This window comes from Choloepus didactylus, chromosome 19 (genome assembly GCF_015220235.1).
Source record: "Choloepus didactylus isolate mChoDid1 chromosome 19, mChoDid1.pri, whole genome shotgun sequence".
Taxonomy (NCBI): domain Eukaryota; kingdom Metazoa; phylum Chordata; class Mammalia; order Pilosa; family Megalonychidae; genus Choloepus; species Choloepus didactylus.
In genome coordinates this window covers 57873619-57893690 of record NC_051325.1, presented here as the reverse complement: position 1 = coordinate 57893690, position 20072 = coordinate 57873619, and the positions used below count along the sequence as shown (strand labels likewise).

The following is a 20072-nucleotide window of genomic DNA, read 5'->3' as shown; positions in this document are numbered from 1 at the left end:
GCACAGAACATCACAGCAGATACCCTACCCAACGTGGGTTCCTTTTTTTCCCTTAAAGAATGCTGCTCTCAGATAGACAGAGGGAGCCATTATCTTTTTCTTCTTTTCTGCTGGCTCCCACCTGCTTTCTTCCTGTAATAAATCTTAAACTTTATACTTAAACTTTGACTCGCTGCATTGTATGAATTCTTGAACGGCTCCAAACCTAACAATTATCATTTACCTTTATTTTACAACTTCTATTAAATCTATTAAATTTAACTTTGAGGGTAAAAAAATGAAAATATTTGCTTTCCATATATATGCATATGCAAATCTATGTAGTTCAGAGTATTACTTAAAACATAGGGTATTAAATATGGATTAGCATACTAAATACCAATTATTCCATCATAAAGGCAAAAATAAGGAAACAATAATTTGAGTTCTAATAACTCATTCCCTATAATTTCCCTCTAATCAGTGATGTCTGATTTCTAACGAAGCAAGCATCATTTCTCCCCAAAAGTTGAGTAACCACCTACTGACAATGTCACTGGGAAACAACAAAGGTAAAATATTGAAATCTAATGCTTAGTTACAGCAAATAAAATTGCTTACACAATTAGACAGTGAGGAGGTTACCCTTCAGCTCTACCTGTGTATATAACATCTTAGAATTAGAGTGCTAACTAGGTGTGTTGTGTCAGAGACAATAATGTTTATGTCTTTAAAATTCTGCCTTGTCAATTGGCTCATGTTGTCATAGCATCTGTTTCCATTGAATGGGTCTTTGCCATCAGCAAAGCATCTGACTTATCTATACACACTATAAAAGTCAATGAGAATGGCTTGTGACACTAAAAAGCTAATGTTTGGTTCAGCCAGACCTGTTTAGTTTTAGTACAAATTAAGCCAATCCAGATAATTATTGTCAGATAATGCTAGATAATGCTAATCCATATTTAATACCCTATATTTTAAGTAATACTCTAATAATTATTGTTAGATAATTATTTTTGGAATTTCATCCATTTTCTTTATCAATTTTTTCTTTAGATTCAAGGTCAAGAGATGTGATAGGTATGTAAAAGGGCAAATGTAGCTACAATTTTCACAATTGTTTCACTGATTTTCAATCCAACAAATAGAATTATAGATGTAAATATGGATACAGGTATAGGAATAGGAGTGCACTCCTGTTAAGCCTTAAAGATGAATAAATCTCTGCCTTCTTGGTGGTCCCACTTTAATGCTGATTTTCACAAATAAAAAAAAAAGAGGAATCACTAACCTGCTCCCCAAAGTCTTAATTATTAATTGTACTTTTTAAAACAGGAATCAGAAAAAGAGTTAATTTTGTCACAAAATCAAAGTAAAACTTTCTGGACATTCTTGGATAGCCTTTTTCTGGAAGTTTTAAGAAATTTAGTAGTTTTGCTGCTGTTGGTATCCTTACTCGTGCATTTATTTATCACTGTGCTCCATGTAACATGTTATGTGCAGGAGTAAAATAAGCAGTAGGGGAGGTGAATCCCTGCTCTCATAGAACTTCAATTTTCGAAGAATGCAAAATCTTTTTGTATCAATAATCCAAACTCCAACATGCTCTCTGCCACCTGTCTTACTGCTATCCAGATTTTTGCTTTTCTCAGGGAATAAGCTTTACTAGTTTTTTTCCTAGGAAGAACCATATCTTCCTAGCTCTCACCACCCATGCTGCATTTCTGCCTCATTTTATCCTGTCTACATCACAAAGGTGAAAAAAACATGCAAAAAAGGGGTGGGGGGGGCAGGGGAGGAGAGACAGCAAATACTTGGCCTTGAATAGTTATTTCTGTCATTGTCATATATAAAACAGTGACAATTTGTATTAAAGCCAACCTTCAACAAGGCACAGTATTAGACCTAGTAGACTATGTTCAGATACTGACTTAGCTAGTGATTATCTTAAAATTCTAGTTTGTTCAGATTAAGCTGAAGTTCCCTGTGCATTCATGATGGCAATTCCTTTCAATGTACAGGACATGACAGCTAAGAATTTGGCTTCTTGCCAACCCCCATAGTGATAGGGACATACCAGGTAACTTGTCTGAAGGATTCTGAGGATTTTATCAAATAATACTTGATTCTACTCTAAAAAGAGCTTCTCCAAGTGAGTGTCCCAAAATAGTTTCTAGAATGAAGATGAACATGTCAAGATGTACCAATAGTAAGCCCGTGATTGAGCTGCGAGCATGATTCTGCTGTATTGAAAGATAAAAACACTATTTTTAAGGGGAAAGTATCTTTCTCAGAATCCCTAGATTTGGGGAGATATGGAAATGGCACAGCTGGAGCTCTTGCTTTGGCTGTGCTCCCTCTTCCTCATGCCCCACATTCCTCAGGAGCATGCATCTCCCTCCTTCCAGAACAGAAAGCTGTTATTTGCTCTTCATTTCTTCCTTCCTACAGATAATTATTAGTTAAGGGGCTCCATTTACCCTGCACAGAGGTCTCCTTTGACCCAAAGTAGCCTGTTGCATCAGCTACATTCATGATCACAGGTTTTTCGCCAAGCGTTAACATGAGATGAGGCATGGTCCATCAGAATCCTTCTTGGGGAATTTTTTTTTTAATTAAACTCCACACTTTATTTGGATTTCATTACATTCAAATACATTTGAATCCAAATATTTTCAAATACATTTCCAATAACATATTTTTTTATGTTCCAGGACCCACTCCCCAATATATAGATTCTATTTAGTCACTGTGTCTCCTTAGTTTCCTCTTGTCTGTGACAGTTTCTCAGACTTTCCTTTTTTGGGGGAGTAAAGATCAGGTGTTTTGCAGAAAGTCCTCAATTTGGGTTTGTGGCTATTTGGAATCAGCACAACTTATCACTGACTGATCATGATAACCTGATCACCTGGCTGAGGGAGTTTTTCCAAGTTTCTCCACTGTAAGGCAGCTCCTTTCACCCCCTGCTTTCCACTCTTCGGAAGCAAGTTACTAAGTGCAGTTCACACTCAAAGGGGAGGAGGGATTCTCTTGGGATTTTGAGCAGGAGGGCCAGGGCAAACCCAGAGATATGGGAACCATCTTTCCAAACACGGGGAGAAAGAGCCTGTGAGGCTGAGTCAAATATTCCGGGAGGTGGACTAGAAAGATGAAGAAAGACATGGATCTTGAGGACTTTATCTGAATATCGAACTTCTGAGGTGCTGAAGCCAGACTGATTTCCTAATTTTTATTTATATGAGCTGGTAAAATTATACTTTTTATCTTGCTTGATCTTGTTACAATTGCCTTTCCCCCATAACAAGTATATATAGTGCCCGCTTTTCTGGACTTCATCCATCTTCATAATGCTATTACAAACAATGAGGAAAGGCAGATCTCACTACACTACAACAACCCCATGGAAAACAAATGAAGACAATGTTTTTGGAGTTTCAACAAGTTTTATCTTGAAATTTAAGCCAAATTTAGTTTACTCATTACCGAACAAATAGGTTACATACAATACACTTTTATCTAAAACTCAAGTTAAAATTTCTGGTGCCACTGAGGTATATGCAGTATAGGTGAAAAGAAAACCTTAACTAGGATAATTTGAGAAAAATGCTCTGTGGAACATCTTTGAGTATTCACTAATTCACCTGGCTTATGGCCAAAACAAATTGAACTCATATTATTGTATCAACTGAGACAGTTCGCATAACTTCAAAATATGTTCATAATTATTGGATGAGCCCAAGAAAGTAAGATTTAGTGGCCTCTCCACCTGCAAATTTGCAATTGCCACAGACCACTGGCAGGACTATCTCATGTTTAATATGACTTTACATAACGGATGATTTTAGGAGAAGCTCTAGCTCATAAATGATAGTTCTTGAGAATGGTAGTATAACCCTTACGGACTATGTGAATCTACTTATTAGTCTAAAATATATTGATAAAGGTAATTGTGATTGTCTCAACTAGGCTTACTTAACACAGAACTGGTTAGATAAGTTTATTAGCACATGCATCCTATGTTTCATTTTTCTGGCACAGAAGAATATGGTGATTCGTGGGTGAATACATAATTCCTGAATGGTCCTCCCCAAATTTTTCTCCAAATGAAGAAAATATTTTCAAATGCAAGTGAGACTGATATTATTATAGAGGCAACTTTGCATTTATTTGCCACTCCCTCCATCCTTCATAACTCAGGAAATATAGGTTGAATAATCGCATTTCTCACTTCATGTCACATGAATATCATTTGTCCCTTTGAAGCCCCTTTCTTATTTTATTTATTCCCTTTTATTTACATACATCACTCCAATTTTCTACCTGTTCTCCAACATGTAATTTTTCTAATGTATTTAATATGTGTCTTTTTGCTTGTATGCACTCTTGCCTAATGACGATGACTATTTTAAAGGCATGTATTTTTTGGTCAGAAAACATATTTATTAATGATATTGAGTTAAGTATAGATGTCAATATGCACAACAGAGAAGAGGTTGTGTAAGGCAAGGTTGCTTTTATGTTGATTAAAAAATGCCTTATTTCACCTGTAATCATAAGCATTATTCCAGTAAAAGAGGGACATTTTCTCTCCTTTTTGTCTTCTTGCTTGTTGATTACCAAAAGTTAAAACAAAATAGCTCGTACATAATCAAGGTGATCAGAAAAAGAGAGAAAACCCACGTGCCACAGCCTATGTGGTTCCACCCAGCATTATGCGCCAAGATCGACATTTTATGCCCTCTCCTCTAATTAACTTAGGCTCCTCCCATCTTTGTTAGAGTGGAGGTTCACCAAGGATGAAGCTTGGTTATAGAGAAAGATTTATGGTCAGAAGCAGTTGAATGGAAAGTACAAAAAGGTGGAGAGGTCTGAGCTTCTCTTTTAATTATCATAAATGGGTTATACTAATATGAAGAGTGTCCTTTGATGACTGATCCCTGCTCTAGGCCTCAGCTTTTCAAATAGTTGCTGATCAAACTGTGACACGCTTCTGTTGAATCTGCTCCTTGGTGCTTCTCTTCAATGTTCTTCTCTTTAAATATGATACTTTCTTACTAGGGGAAAAGAAAAAAAGATCCACCTCTAGAATCAATGTTGATGGAGTCTTGCTTGCTTTAAAAGCTCATTTTCTCCTCCTTTCTCAAGCATGCTCTTTTAGCATGGTTGACACACTGCATGTACTGACTGGCCAGAGCAGAGCAGCTCAGGGTCTGCTGGGTTTTCTGGTGGTAACACTGAAGGATTTTGGCCTGCAGATTGGCACAGACTGGATGAAACTCATACTGCTTAAACTTTGCTTCCACCTCTTCAGAAATTTTCTGATATTGCTCAGTGGTGACTTTGTAGAATTCTGAGCTCTTCTTGAGTAGTACTTTCAGTTATTTAAGCATTGGAACCTTAATGTCTGGATGGTGACAGGACTACATTGAAAGATCTGATTTCTGGTTCTCTTCTGTGACCTTGAACAGGTCTTCCAACTTCCCCCAGCTTCCATTTCAATGTCCCTTACTAACCCTTTCCTCCAGTCTAGCCAGCTGTTCTTTGTAGACATGTGCCGCTTCTTTATCACTCTGTCTTTCTTTTCCAGCTGCTTAGCCAGGTGCTTTGCCTTGGAGCATTCCTCCTCACTTGATATTCTTTCTCGAAGAGTAGCTCTTGTTAACTACTCATTGGCAGTAGCCCTCTCTCAGCCCAGTCATTTTTTATTTTCAGCTTCTTTCTTGGCCTGCTCCAAAGCCAGCTCCTTAGCTACCCTTCTTTTCAATTCTTCTTTGGAAACTGGTGATTTGATTTGAAACACCTGGTCTCTCCATTTAGAAGATTTTGTAAGATATGTTTGGTAAAGTGTCATACAGCTTCTTTGAGGAAAGGCCGATGGCATCCAGGGTTCCTCTATCCCATGGCAAGACTCATGGCGATGTCTGCTGGTCCTTCTCCTGGGTTCTTGTTCTAGTTTGCTAATGCTGCAGAATGCAAAACACCAGAGATGGACTGGCTTTTATAAAAAGGGGGTTTATTTGGCTATACAGTTACAGTCTTAAGGCCATAAAGTGTCCAAGGTAACACATCAGTAATCAGGTACCTTCACTGGAGGATGGCAAATGGTGTCCAGAAAACCTCTGTTAGCTGGGAAGGCACGTGGCTGGCGTCTGCTCCAAAGTTCTGGTTTCAAAATGGCTTTCTCCCAGGACATTCCTCTCTAGCAAGCTTGCTCTTCTTCAAAACGTCACTCACAGCTGCACTCTATCCAGTCTCTTTGAGTCAGCATGTTTTATATGGCTCCACTGATCAAGGCCCACCCTGAATGGGTGGGGTCACACCTCCATGGGAGTATCCCACCAAAGTCACCACCCACAGCTGGGTGGGGCACATTCCAAGCAAATCTAACCAGCACCAAAACGTCTGTCCCACAAGACCACAAAGATAATGGCATTTGGGGGACACAATACATGCAAACCAGCACATTCCACCCCCCGGACCCCAAAATGACATTATCTTTCCAAATACAAAATACATTCATTTCATCACAATATCACAAAAACTTAAATCATTTCAGTAACAAAAGTTAAGTACAAGATCCCATCAAAATCAATTACAGGCGTGGTGGGTCCTAAGGCACAATTCTCCTTTAGCTTTGGATCTGTGGACTTAGAACAAGTTATATGCTTCCAATATACAAAGGAGGGACATTCATAGGATAAACATTCCCATTGCCATAAGGAGAAACAGTAAGGAAAACAGGGTTAACAGGACCAAAACAGTTCCTAAAACCTGCAGGACAAACTCCATTAGATTTCAAAGTCTGAGAGTCATTTACAGAACGACATTGCATCCTTGGGGCTTGAGAGAGCGGGAGTCTAACCCTTCTTAAGGGCCTTTCTGGCAGCTCTTTCCTCTCCAAACGCTTAGGTGAGTGCTCCAACATTTCCACACATTGGGGAGACCACCTTCTCAGCCCCACCCTCCTCAAACATTGGGGCAGCTCCCGGATTCCCTTCCATCTCCGGGGCACACGCTCAACCCCTTCAGAACAGTGTGGTGGCAGCCAGGCTCTCCCCAATTCCCTGGAAATGTGCTCCAACCTCTTTGGGACCTGAGGTGGCAAAACTCTTCCAGAGCATCGAGGTGGAATGCCCACCCTCGACCTCTGGGGCAAACTCACCCTTTCCATGTGTGTGGGCTGCTCTGCTCTCCCAGCCTGAGACCTCTTGACTCCAGACCTCAACCTCCATGGCTCTGTGTTTGAAGAAACTTTTCCTTCAGTTTGTTCCTTGTCTCTCTCCTCCAGTCCCAACTGGCAGTGGCTCTGTCTGTAAAGATCTTGCAAAAATTCTGTTGGCTTCGCATGAAGTATGCAGGGGTCAAAGCCATCAGACAACAGGAGTTTCCACAAATCCTTTCTGGATAATTCCATCTCCAATCTTGGCTTGTACTGAAATGGTGGCTGGGTTCCATGTTTGGTTACATCCTCACGTTGGGCTGTAGCTTCTGGGATTCCACCCCCTGGAAGCCCATAATTTTCCAAGCCATCAGCTTCTGGTTTCTTTGAACCCAACAGTTCAGTTCTAAGTTTATCTCTTTCTGCTCTCATTTTACTATAAGCTGCAAGGAGAAGCCAGGGTATATCCTCCACATGTAGTCTGGAGATCTCCTCAGCTAAGTATTCCAGGTTGTCACTTTTAAATTCTTCCTTCCATCTGACACCAGGACTCAATTTTGCCAAATTCTCTGCCACTTTAAAACAAGGATCGCCTTCCTTCCAGTTTGCAACAACACATTCATCATCTCTGTTCAAGGCCTCATCAGAAGTATCTTTAGAGTCCGTATTTCCACAAACAGTCTCTTTAAAGCAGTTTTGGCCTTTTCTATCAAGCTCCTCACAACTCTTCCAGAAACTCCCCATTATCCATTTAAAAAGCCGTTCCAACATGTTTCGTATTTGCAAACTCAGCAGCAAAAAGCACCCCACTTCTCTGGTACCAAAATCCGTTCTAGTTTGCTAATGCTGCAGAATGCAAAACACCAGAGATGGACTGGCTTTTATAAAAAGGGGGTTTATTTGGCTATACAGTTACAGTCTTAAGGCCATAAAGTGTCCAAGGTAACACATCAGTAATCAGGTACCTTCACTGGAGGATGGCAAATGGCGTCCAGAAAACCTCTGTTAGCTGGGAAGGCACGTGGCTGGCGTCTGCTCCAAAGTTCTGGTTTCAAAATGGCTTTCTCCCAGGACATTCCTCTCTAGCAAGCTTGCTCTTCTTCAAAACGTCACTCACAGCTGCACTCTTTCCAGTCTCTTTGAGTCAGCATGTTTTATATGGCTCCACTGATCAAGGCCCACCCTGAATGGGTGGGGTCACACCTCCATGGGAGTATCCCACCAAAGTCACCACCCACAGCTGGGTGGGGCACATTCCAAGCAAATCTAACCAGCACCAAAACGTCTGTCCCACAAGACCACAAAGATAATGGCATTTGGGGGACACAATACATGCAAACTGGCACAGTTCTGGTTTCAAAATGACTTTCTCCATAACATCTCTGGGCATCTCTCTCTTAGCTTCTCTCAGCTCTCTCCAAAATGTCTCTGCCTTTTATCTTCTCATAGAAGACTCCAGCAAGAGGATTCAGACCCACCTTGAATGGGCAGGGTCATTTCTCCATGGAAACCACCTAATCAAAAAGTCCCACCCACAATAGGTCTGTACCCACAAGAAGAAAAGAACATGGTGTTTTCTGGGTTACATAACAGATTCAAACCAGCACAAGCAGCATACTATATAGTAAAGATGCTAAAATAGTTATAACTATTTTTTAAATTGTAGAAAGTGACTACCAAGAATAAAATAGAGAATGAGTTTTGAGTTTTGAGTTTATGACTCAAAATACAATGTAAGTTTAGAAGAAGGCAAAATAAACAGGATCAAGAAAAGTTTTCATTTCACTAGAATATCACTGAGACTTCCAACCAGAGGGAGAGTGCTCCTTCATTGGGTCAATCGTATTTTCTGAAAGCCAAGTGCCCTTTGCCACGGTGATGTTCTCATTCTCGTCCACCTCCCTGGTGACCCCGTAGGTACTCCCGTCCCGCCCATGACTCCCACTTCTGCTCCCGCCATGACCTAAAGCGGGCCCAGGAGCAGTTCACACCCCACGGGCACACATGTGAATGAAGGGGCCCGAAGCCCTCCCTTGCACAGCAGGAGCAAGGCCATGATCCCAAGATACAATGCATGTTATTTTTGACTTTTTATTGAGAAAGATGAGGACTCATTAAAACATAACCATAAAACCATTATCACACCAAAATTTTAACAGCAATTCCTAAATATCATTAGATATCCAGTCAGTATTGAAGTTTCTCTGATAGTCAACTATAGATAGATAGATAGATAGATAGATAGATAGATAGATAGATAGATAGATAGATACTTGTTAGTTGGTTTTATTCTAATCAAAATCCAAACAAGGCCCACACATTGACTTTTGATAGGTTTCTTAATTCTCTTGAAATCAAGAATTTTCCTTCCTTTTATTCCTCCTGCAATTAAATTTTTGCTGACACTGGGTCATTTACCCAGTAGGGTCCCCCCATTCTGTATTTAGCTGTTTGCTTCTCCATGATGTCACTGAATATATCCCTCTGTGCAGAGGTTCAATCTCTTTGGGCAACAATAAATATATAGTGGAGGTGTATTTTTCCATCAGGAGGAAACTAATCAGTCCTTCAACTTCTTTTTAATATATTACTGGCAATTGATGATCATTGCCTATATCCACTGTTTTGTAAAGGGCTTGGAAAATATTAATATTCTGATTCTATAGTTCCTTCTTCATTTATTATCTGGAATAGAGAGAAAATTTTCTTTATCAATGATCGGGTTACTCTGAGATGCTGTTTGTACAGAAAAGGCGGGGTAAATGCTTGATTTTTCCCTTTATTTACCTATTTTTTAGAATAGTGGATTTGGTTCCCTAATATTCTCTAGAGAAAACCAATGAAAATTTTAAAGTATCATTATGAATTCATTGATTTTAACATATGCAATATATTTCAATTTATTGCATTTATTATCCATACTGATACTTAAGTTATTCCATTTATTGGTCAGTAGAAGCTTCTTCAACTTGGCTCTGAAACCCTCTTTCAAGAAAATTATTTTTGTGTAATTTGGTTCTTTTTTAAAAGCCGATGCAGCTTTTTTGATATACAATTCACACACCATGAAATTCATCCATTTAAAGTTACAATTCAATATTTTTAGTACATCTACATAGTTATGCAATCATCACCAATGTTTTGGTTTGCTAAAACTGCTGGAATGCAATATACCAGAGGTGGATTGGCTTTTATAATGGGGATTTATTAACTGATGATTTACAGTTCTTAGACTGTGAAAATGTCCCAATTAAGGCATCATCAGGATGACACCTCAATCCTGAAGAGAGGTTGCTGGCATCCAGGACACCTCGGACACATGGGAAAGCACATGGCCCATGTCTGCTGGTCCTTCGCTCCTGGGTTTCATTGTTTTCAGCTTCTGGCTTCAGTGGCTCCTTCAGCTTCTATGGGGCCTTGGTTGCTTCTCCAGGGCTTTTCTCTCTAAGCTCTCTTGGCTTCTTCTGTCCTTTGTTCTCTCATAAATGACTCCAATAAAGGTTTAAGACTCACCTTGAATTAGGTGGGTCAAATCTCAGTTGAAATAACCTAACCAAAAGGTCTCAGTCACAATATGAATAGATTAAAAGAACATGACCTTTTCTGGGGTATGTAACAGGTTCAAACCAAAACAACCACAATCTAATTTTAGACATTTTTGTCATCTCAAGAAGAAACCCCATGCTCATTAACAGTCACTCTCCATTCTCCCCAATCCTACTTTCCTAGATTTAGGCAACTACTAAACTACTTTCTGACTTTCATGATTTGCCTATTTGAGACAGTTCATAAAAATGGTAGCATATAATATGTGGTCTTTGGGAAGTGGCTTCTTTTACTTAGAGTGATATTTACAAAGTCCATCCATAATGTAAACGTTTCAGTACTTCATTCCTTTTTATTGCCATTATTATTATCCTTATTATTCCATTGTGGGGATAAATAAAATTTTATTCATCCATTCATTAGTTGATGTACATTTGGGTTATTTCCATCTTCGGCTATCACGAATAATGATAATATGAACACTTGTGTAGAAGTTTTTGAATTGACATAGTTTTTATTGCTCTTGGGTATATATCTAAGAATGTAATTTTTGGGTCATATGATATCTGTTTAAACCATGGAGGAATTACCAGGCTGTTTTCAAAAGAAGCTGTACCATTTTACATTCTAACTAGCAGTGTATCTGGAGAAATTGGAAACCTTGCCAACACATTTTATTTATTTATTTTTGTTACAGCCATCCAAGTGGATATGAAGTGGTAACTCATGGTGGTTTTGAAGATCCATACTTCTTTGTTCAGAAATTTCATTTAATAAGTAATTACTGATTAACTCTTAGACAAAGATACTGTCCTAGTATCACATTTATTCTATGTAGGCTAGAAATATAAGACCCCTCTACTACTTCTTGCTGCATATTTGAACTTGTTGGCATTTTTGTAACATAATAAAATAGATATAAAATGACCCTTGGTTTCATCTGCATTTTTATTATTTTGCACTTTTGGAATTTTTTCATACTTCTATAATACGTTGCTATTTAATGAGACATTAACTATAGCACTTTTTATAATTTAAATGACACTTATATCATGTAGTAAAGATACAATATTAAAAAGTTCAATTAGGTCTGAGGGTTTATGGACCGTGAATTAATGGCATCAGGGGCCCCACAAAGCTAATTAATTTTCTTAAGGTAGTTAACAAGAATATGGTCAAGTCAGAACTATCTTTAAAATGATTAAAGACGCAATGGTGACAGGACAATGTGATTATGTAACCATCATGCCCAGAATACAATTGCTAGGATAAGGTCTTCGTTTCATATTGCACTAACCCATTCGGGACCAGGAACTAGGCAACAAAACGAAGGCAAATCATACCTTTCCACATTATTCTTGTTCTTATTTGCAAACTTTAGCTAGATATGCAAACTTTAGTGGATAGAAAACCCAGTGAAAAAGCACTTTAAAAATATCCAGAGAATTCAAAGTTTCCATCAAAATTGTCTGGTGCTCCTCATCTATATCATCATCATCTGTGTTAATATTTACTAATAACCATGTGTTGGCACTGTGTTGAGAACTTTACATAAAGAATTTCATTAAATCTTTGCCCTTAGGAAGGCATTAATAGCATTTTCATTTTGAGATGAGTAAATGAAAGCTCAATGATAAACTGAAACCCGCAAATTCTCTCAAGGACTAAATTAAGTGGCAGAATCATTACTTGGACTTACTTGGACAGATAGTGGTTCTGACTCCTTCCCAGCCTTCAAAACCCTAGATATAAAATTAACACTCACAAATAATTAGGATATAAACTAGGATTACGACATCTTTTTTTTATGTATTTTTTAGTTCCACCCTTACAAATGAGGGGTAATGATTTCTTAGCTGTCAGAGAGCTCATGAAAGTTAAATTATATAATGTAAGGTATTTAACACATCAGCCATCAGCCAACCATGTTCCCTCATCCTGAACTAAATGTTCCATTCTCTATGAACATATGCCCTTTCATTCATTAACAAATATTCAGTGAGTGCCTATAGCTAAGCAGACTACAATTCATGGGGTTGGTGAATGAAGCCTGTGTTGATGATTGAAAGACATATTCCAGTCTTCTTCTCCTTTACCTGGTTACGGAGTTGGATGAAGGATCATTCTTAGGTGTTGTCAACTGAAAGACTAAACAGTGCTCTAAAAGCTTCAGCTTGGGAGGCAGTACCGGGCAGAGAAAAAGTGCTGGATAAGGAACTGGAAGGTTTGGAGTAAGTTAAGTGCCTCATTTCCCTTATCTGTAAAATGGGAATGAAAAATCATTGAGTTGTAGTGAGGGTTAATTGAGCTAATGTGTATGAAGCACTTAGAAAAATGCATGGCACAAAAGTAATAGCACCCTAAAAATGACACCTATTATAGCTACTGACCAGGTTTCAGATCCAGCTCTTCCATTTTCATGATGTGGGATCTTGAGAAAGTGACTTCTCTTTGGGGAGCATCAATATCTCTAGCTAAAACATATTAACTTGAAAAAGGCTTACTGAGCAATTACTTCTTGCCAGAAATTCTAGGCACTGGAGATAAGGTGGTGACTAAGACAAAAAGGCCCTTGCCCTCATAAGCTTGCACCCTAGTGGAAAAAGAAAGACCTAATAAGTAATAGGCATTTAAACAACAAAGTACATTTTGATTGTGGCATGTTATTAACAACAACAAAACCAGGATGATGTAAAAGAGAATGGCTGGGGGACAACTTTCCATGGGGAAGATCCCCCTCTAAACTCAAGAAATAAGCATCGAGTCTAATGATGAGAAAAAGCCAATCATGCAACATCTGGGCAAAGGCCATTCTAACCAGAAGGAAAACAGATGCCAAGCACAAGAAATGAGATGTTTGAGAAAGGAAGTCAGTGTATGAAGCAAATTTAAATTTACTTCATTTTTCTTCCATTTTTATTTATCACAACTTAACATGTGGATGATTAAAACTCCTTCACAGTATTTTTTGAAGATTAAGTGAGATAACTTAGAAAAAACATCCAGTACAGTGATTGGATATGGTTAGCGCTCAACACATGTTTGTTCCCTTCCGTTATCTTGGGCCAGTGTTGATGACTCATCATCTAGCCTTGAAATAAGACATATATGTTTGATAGAAAATATGCTGTGTGATGTGGTTTTATTTTGTGAGCACCACCTATTAATATGCTAGGCAGGATGTTAAATGAGTGAAATCTCTTTGTGCTTTGCCTTTCCAATCCTGTTCTGATTTAAGGGTTTAATTCCCAACCCTGTCATCAACTAGTTTTTAAAGCTTCATGCTTAAATTGGCACAGAGTCAAGAAATGCTGCTAAAAAATGAATAGGTACCAGAGATAATAAAATTAGATGTCAGTGCATTAAACCTTTTTTTCTTCATGGCTGGTCGTCACAAAATATCATAAAATCTGTCATAATAAAGGGCAATACCTTATAATGGAGCTGATGAGGCACAAAAGAATGTAGATGATTTATATGCAATCAGCCAATGAGATGGGCAAGTGGTTTCTTTGAAGATAACCAACTATTTGCTGTTTATGGACAGACGAGTGTAATACAGATAGAAACATCCCGGGAAGAAAAACTAAATTAGAACGAAGTAATTGTATAAGCAATTATTCTGAATTGTACCATGACTTAGGAAGAATTAAAACTTGATTGTTGGGGTTCATCAATGCCCTATCCTCTATCATTTCAATTAATCTCCATACATTTCAAAACCTCTTAAAAGATCACCATATTGAGCACCCAAAATTTCAGCAACAGTTCTGAAATATCCAATCATAGGTGATGATACTCTGTTAATGCTTTCATTATGATATTGATGGTTATGATGCTAATCACAATAGGAACTGTTTACTGAATCATAGGGGTGGCCTGATGTCTGTGCACAGAGAGCAATGATCATCTGGTATTCCATTTGTCCCTGTGCCGGTTTGAATGTATTGTGTCCCCCAAATGCCATTGTCTTTGTGGTTTTGTGGGGCAGACATTGGTGCTGGTTAGATTTGCTTGGAATATGCCCCACCCAGCTGTGCGTGATGATTTTGATGAGATGTTCCCATGGAGCCATGGCCCCTCCCATTCGGGGTGTGCCTTGATCAGTAGAGCATATAAATGAGCTGACTCAGAGAGAGGGAACTCACTGAGTGCAGCTGTGAGTGATGTTTTGAGGAGGAGCAAGCTTGCTAGAGAGGAACGTCCTGGGAGAAAACCATTCTGAGGCCAGAGCTTTGGAGCAGACGCCAGCTGCCTTCCTAGCTAGCAGAGGTTTTCCGGACGCCATTGGCCATCCTCCGGTGAAGGTACCCGATTGCTGATGTGTTACCTTGGACGTTTTGTGGCCTTAAGACTGTAACTGTGTAGCAAAATAAAACCCCGTTTTATAAAAGCCTATTCATCTCTGGTGTTTTGCATTCTCCAGCATTAGCAAACTAGAACAGTCCCCTATCTTTTCCAGTCCCTCCTTATACTTACATGACTAGTTCTGATAAAGGGGCTAAATGGCATGGGTTACATGAGGTTAGGCAGTGAAAATATGCCACTGTTCAGTTGTCTTTTTCTCTACAGGGGCAGGTGACTCTTCAGCTGTTAAATCCTTCATCAGCCTGAGTCCATGAGTTGCTACATGGAGAAGTCCTATCAGCTGTATTGTACAAGAGGCACACTGAGACACAAACCTGTGTTGTCTCAATGTACTGAGATTAGCCTGTCCTAATACAACAATAGTATCTTGAATTCCTCCAAAAAGCCTTGAGGAAAATACTCTGATAAGCACCCTTTCATGGAGGAAGAAATTGAGACACAAGCAGTAACTTACTTGGGGTTAAACAGCTGTTAAATGGAGAATCTCAAGACTGGTAACCAAATCTGAGATCACAGAAACTCAGCTCTTTGCAAAATGATAAGAACATGATGTTTGTTCTAGGCTTTCATGGTTTAAAATCTAGTTCTCATGTTTCCTCGGCTAGAAAAGGAAGGTAATAGCAACATATGTCTCACCAGGTTTGTTGTGAGGATTAAAGAATGTGATATATGTTAAATGTTTAAAATTGTACCCAGCACATGAAATTTATTTATCAGTACCGTTATCCTTGTCTATTAAAAAACAGAAAAAAGTCAATTTACAGAGGAGAACATTCTTATATACAAGGAACCTAAGCCTCCATCATTGTACAAACCAGGGAACTGAGGCTCAAGAGATTTACTAACTCGCTCAAGTTCACCAAACAGAAAAAAATCCTTTCTTCACAGTCCAGTGGGTTTTCTGCTTCACTCTGCTGATTGCAGCTCAAATGAGGTCAACATGGGGAGAAGAGATGGATGAACATTCTTCATCACTTTCAAACCAATCTGCATATGCTTGGTTTCTTTCTCTTTCCAAAAGTGCTGATGAAAGCCTTGCTCATTATCCTAAATAATGCAGTTGTTATGAAATAAGGCAGGTAAGTGGGAATCTACACTCAACCTAATAAAGGCAATAATTGCTGCTGGTTTTGATGATAACAACTTCTTCAAATGTCTTCAATTTGGCATTGCTGACACTGGGGCAATTTTGTTGCATGTGTTAAGATGGTGATAAGGCAGTGGCTGCTCAGCATCCAATATAAACAATTTAGTCATCTTAAGAAAGAAAAAATAAAGGAAAAGAAAAAAAGAAAAGAAAAGAAAGAAAGAAGGAAGGAGAAAAGTAAAGAGCAAAGAGTACAAATGTCGCTGTTGCACTTCTGAAGTGACAATGTATCTTCTATCTGATATTGGAGACACATCTCTATCTGCAGCTGTTGAATGGCTGTTGTGTGCATTTGAGCACTTTAAGGAAGCATCAAATCTTTGCTACACCTGTAGTCATACAAGTGCTATAAATAAGACAGAAATTTCAGTTGCAAATACTGTGATGCTTGGGAGTTGTCTGCCTTTTTTTTTCTGCTTTTCCCAAGATTAGCTGCTCAACAGATTGCAAAGAATTTACTTAGTATTATGGTGTTTTACCTTATTTTTTCAAAATCAGTCTACCACCTGCTTCATTACTTTGATAGCCTGTTTCTCCGTATCTGGGAGTCTTCTCCAAAACCTTCATCACACACTTGTTGTTCCGATTCCTGTAAACAAAGACACAGCTTATTTTACACCTGGAACGGTGGTATTTGAATTGAACCCCATTCCGTCACCCTTTACTTCCTCCAGCTGCTCCCCCAGCTGACATCCACTGTTAATGAAGCTGCATTTGTTGCAGGGTGGTTGATTTTAAAACTATGGTGACATCTTCTCTGGGAGGCTTGGTTTCCACTAAAGGTCTTCTTTGGGGAAATATTTGAAAGACGATAGGAAAAATTCAAACTAAATCCACTCAAGACTTGGGCTTTGTAAAATAGTCAAATGGCAACTAATCCATTGCTAAATTAAATTTTAACTTTTCTCCTAAAAGTGTCCTGTAGAATAAATGCAAAGGACTTGATTAAAATTCATTGATACGTTCTTTAACCAGTTATTCATAGAACCCTTATTAGATGCCAGGCAGTGATCTAGAATCTGCAATTAGGAAAGTAACATCAATCTGCTCTAATCACATGAAGCTTTCTTTCTAGAGGGGGGAGAGAGACAAATATATAAATCACCACCTTAGTTCAAAAAAATGGTAAATATATAGAAATAAAATAAATAAAGAGTAATAAAGAGATGCACTATTGGAGGGCTAGCGATTGCCTCTACAAGGGGAAATGTCTGAGTGGAAATAATGATAATGAGAAGGACAAGCCCTGAAAAGAGAGCACCCCCTCTCTGATCCCTAAAATTGCCTTTTTTTTTTTTTTTTTTTTAAACTAATGTAGCAAGATGTCCCAGATGAGCCCAAATTAGAATTCAGATCTGGGTGTTTATAAAACTATGGTTGATTTGCTAGGGATTATAGACTGGATAATTTGTTCATTCATTCATTCAGTAAATATTTCTGTGTCTGTACTCTGTGCCAGGCCCTGCAGTAGTGTTTCTCAAAAATTTGTCAATTCTTAAGGAATGTTTTAAATGCATTTTCTGGACTTCCAGAGAATTAGTGTATCTGAATCTCTTTAGATGGAAACTAGAGAATGGACCCTTTGAATCAGACCCCCTACCCTCGGATGGCTCTTCCTTACACAGAAGTTTGTGTCATTGAGCCATGACACTTATTCTCCATTTATCTTGTAAAAACAGAGGAATCCATGAATTGCCATTCACATTTATTCTGAGACTTCTTGAGGCTAGCCTATTTCAAAACAGAGAATAAAGATTATATGCACCTAAGAACCTCCTCCCGAATGCCTCTTTGTTGCTCAGATGTGGCCCTCTCTCTAGCTAAGCCAACTTGGCAGGTGAAATCACTGCCCTCCCCCCTATGTGGGATCTGACACCCAGGGGAGTGAATCTCCCTGGCAACGTGGAGTATGACTCCCGGGGAAGAATCTAGACCCAGCATCATGGGATGGAGAACATCTTCTTGACCAAAAGGGGGATGTGAAAGGAAATGAAATAAGCTCCAGTGGCAGAAGGATTCCAGATGGAGCCAAGAGGTCACTCTGGTGGGCACTCTTATGCACAATATAGACAACACATTTTATAGGTTCTAATGAATTGAAATAGCTAGCAGTAAATACCTGAAACTATCAAACTACAACCCAGAACCCATGAATCTTGAAGATGATTGTATAACAATGCAGCTTATGAGGGGTGACAATGTAATTGGGAAAGCCAATATGGACCACACTCCCCTTTGTCTAGTTTTTGGATGGATGAGTAGAAAAATGAGGGAAGGAAAAACAAAACAAAACAAAACAACAACAAAAAGACACTCAGTGTTCTTTTTTACTTTAATTGCTCTTTTTCATTTTAGTTATTATTCTTGTTATTTGTGTGTGTGTGGTAATGAAGGTGTCAGGGATTCATTTTGGTGATGAATGCACAACTATATAATGGTTCTGTAAACAACTGAATGTACACTTTGTTTTGTATGACTGCGTGGTATGTGAATATATCTCAATAAAATGAAAAAAAAAGATTATATGCATGAATGAACTGTGGAAGCAGCTAAATTTGGGTCCTATCATATTTCAATTACCCATTCCTCTGTGGACACGATAAAGTCATTGAACACTTCTCAAACTTATTTCCTCAATTTTAAATGGTTTAATAATTTTACCTATGCCTTTGGGTGGTTGCATGGCTCACATGAGATGATTCATCTTAACATCTGGCATGTAGTAGGCACTCAATAAGTGCTTGCTTTTACTATTCCAATCCCTAGCACTGTTTCTCTTTGGGTACATCAACAAAGAGTATGAAAGAGAGCCATTAAAGGAACTGTACTAGACACACACATTTTATGAGGATATTAGGCTCCAACAGTTAGGACATAACATAAGGAAAGAATAACCAATAATTAAAATAACTCTTAAATTCTCTTAGGAGGTCACCATTTTAGAGGCCTTCCTGAATATGGTATGACTCCACTGTATGCAATGCCCAGGGTTTTCAAAATTTAGCTAAGTCAATAATACATGTGCAGAACCTTTACCTTTTGTCAAAGTAATTCAAACCAGTACCCAAATGAGTTAAGGCAATTTAGCTTCATTATTGAAAAAAAAAAAGTGGCCAGAGAGGCATCCAGGTCACTTCAGAAACCTGGAATATTCAATCTATCTCACAATCCCTCCATGTGACCATCTGGAAAGAAGATCTGTCCAACACCATCCAAAGTCATAGCGTTCCTTCATGAATGCTGCTGACGGGTGAATAAGGAAAGGTGAACCTCCAGGTGAGTGCCATCTTTCCGTAGCCTGCCCGGGTCAGACAAGACCATCTCCATTTCTAAGCTAACATCTCTCAAATCCATCCTCCACTAAAGAACTAAAGGATTATTTATAATTCACACAGGAAAATATGACCATACTGTTGCCTGGCTTAAGGCCATTCAACAATGATAATAATTTCTTCAGTACTTACTTTACATCAAGCAATTTATACATATAGTGGGGAGAGAGACATTAAATTCTGCAATGTGCTTTCCTCCATTGCCTTCTCAACTACATAGCATTTTTATTCTTGTCTATTCTGTGCATGCATCCATCTGTAGAATTAGAAAATTACGGAATTTTTACTGAAACAATGCGAAGAGACTGAGGCAGACCAGGGTGTTGTTTCAAGATAACAATTTTTTAAATTATTTGATTCCTACTTTTGGCATATGAACACCAAAGCCTCAAAGACCCCAGATCTTAGAGTTCTCCCAAAATATCCTGCATGCCCAGGATAGCCAAGCTAACTCAATTTTAGAAAAAGTATATGTATTAGTAACATTTGCTGTAGAAACAAACAAACCCAAAATTTCAGGAAAATATGCATGTCTATA

The 20072-nt window shown here is 38.5% G+C and overlaps 1 pseudogene; it reads right to left on the bottom strand.

Moving 5' to 3' along the window:
• Positions 1-5096: 5096 nt before the first annotated feature.
• On the bottom strand, positions 5097-19424 carry LOC119515314 (annotated as a pseudogene).
• Positions 19425-20072: the final 648 nt, after the last annotated feature.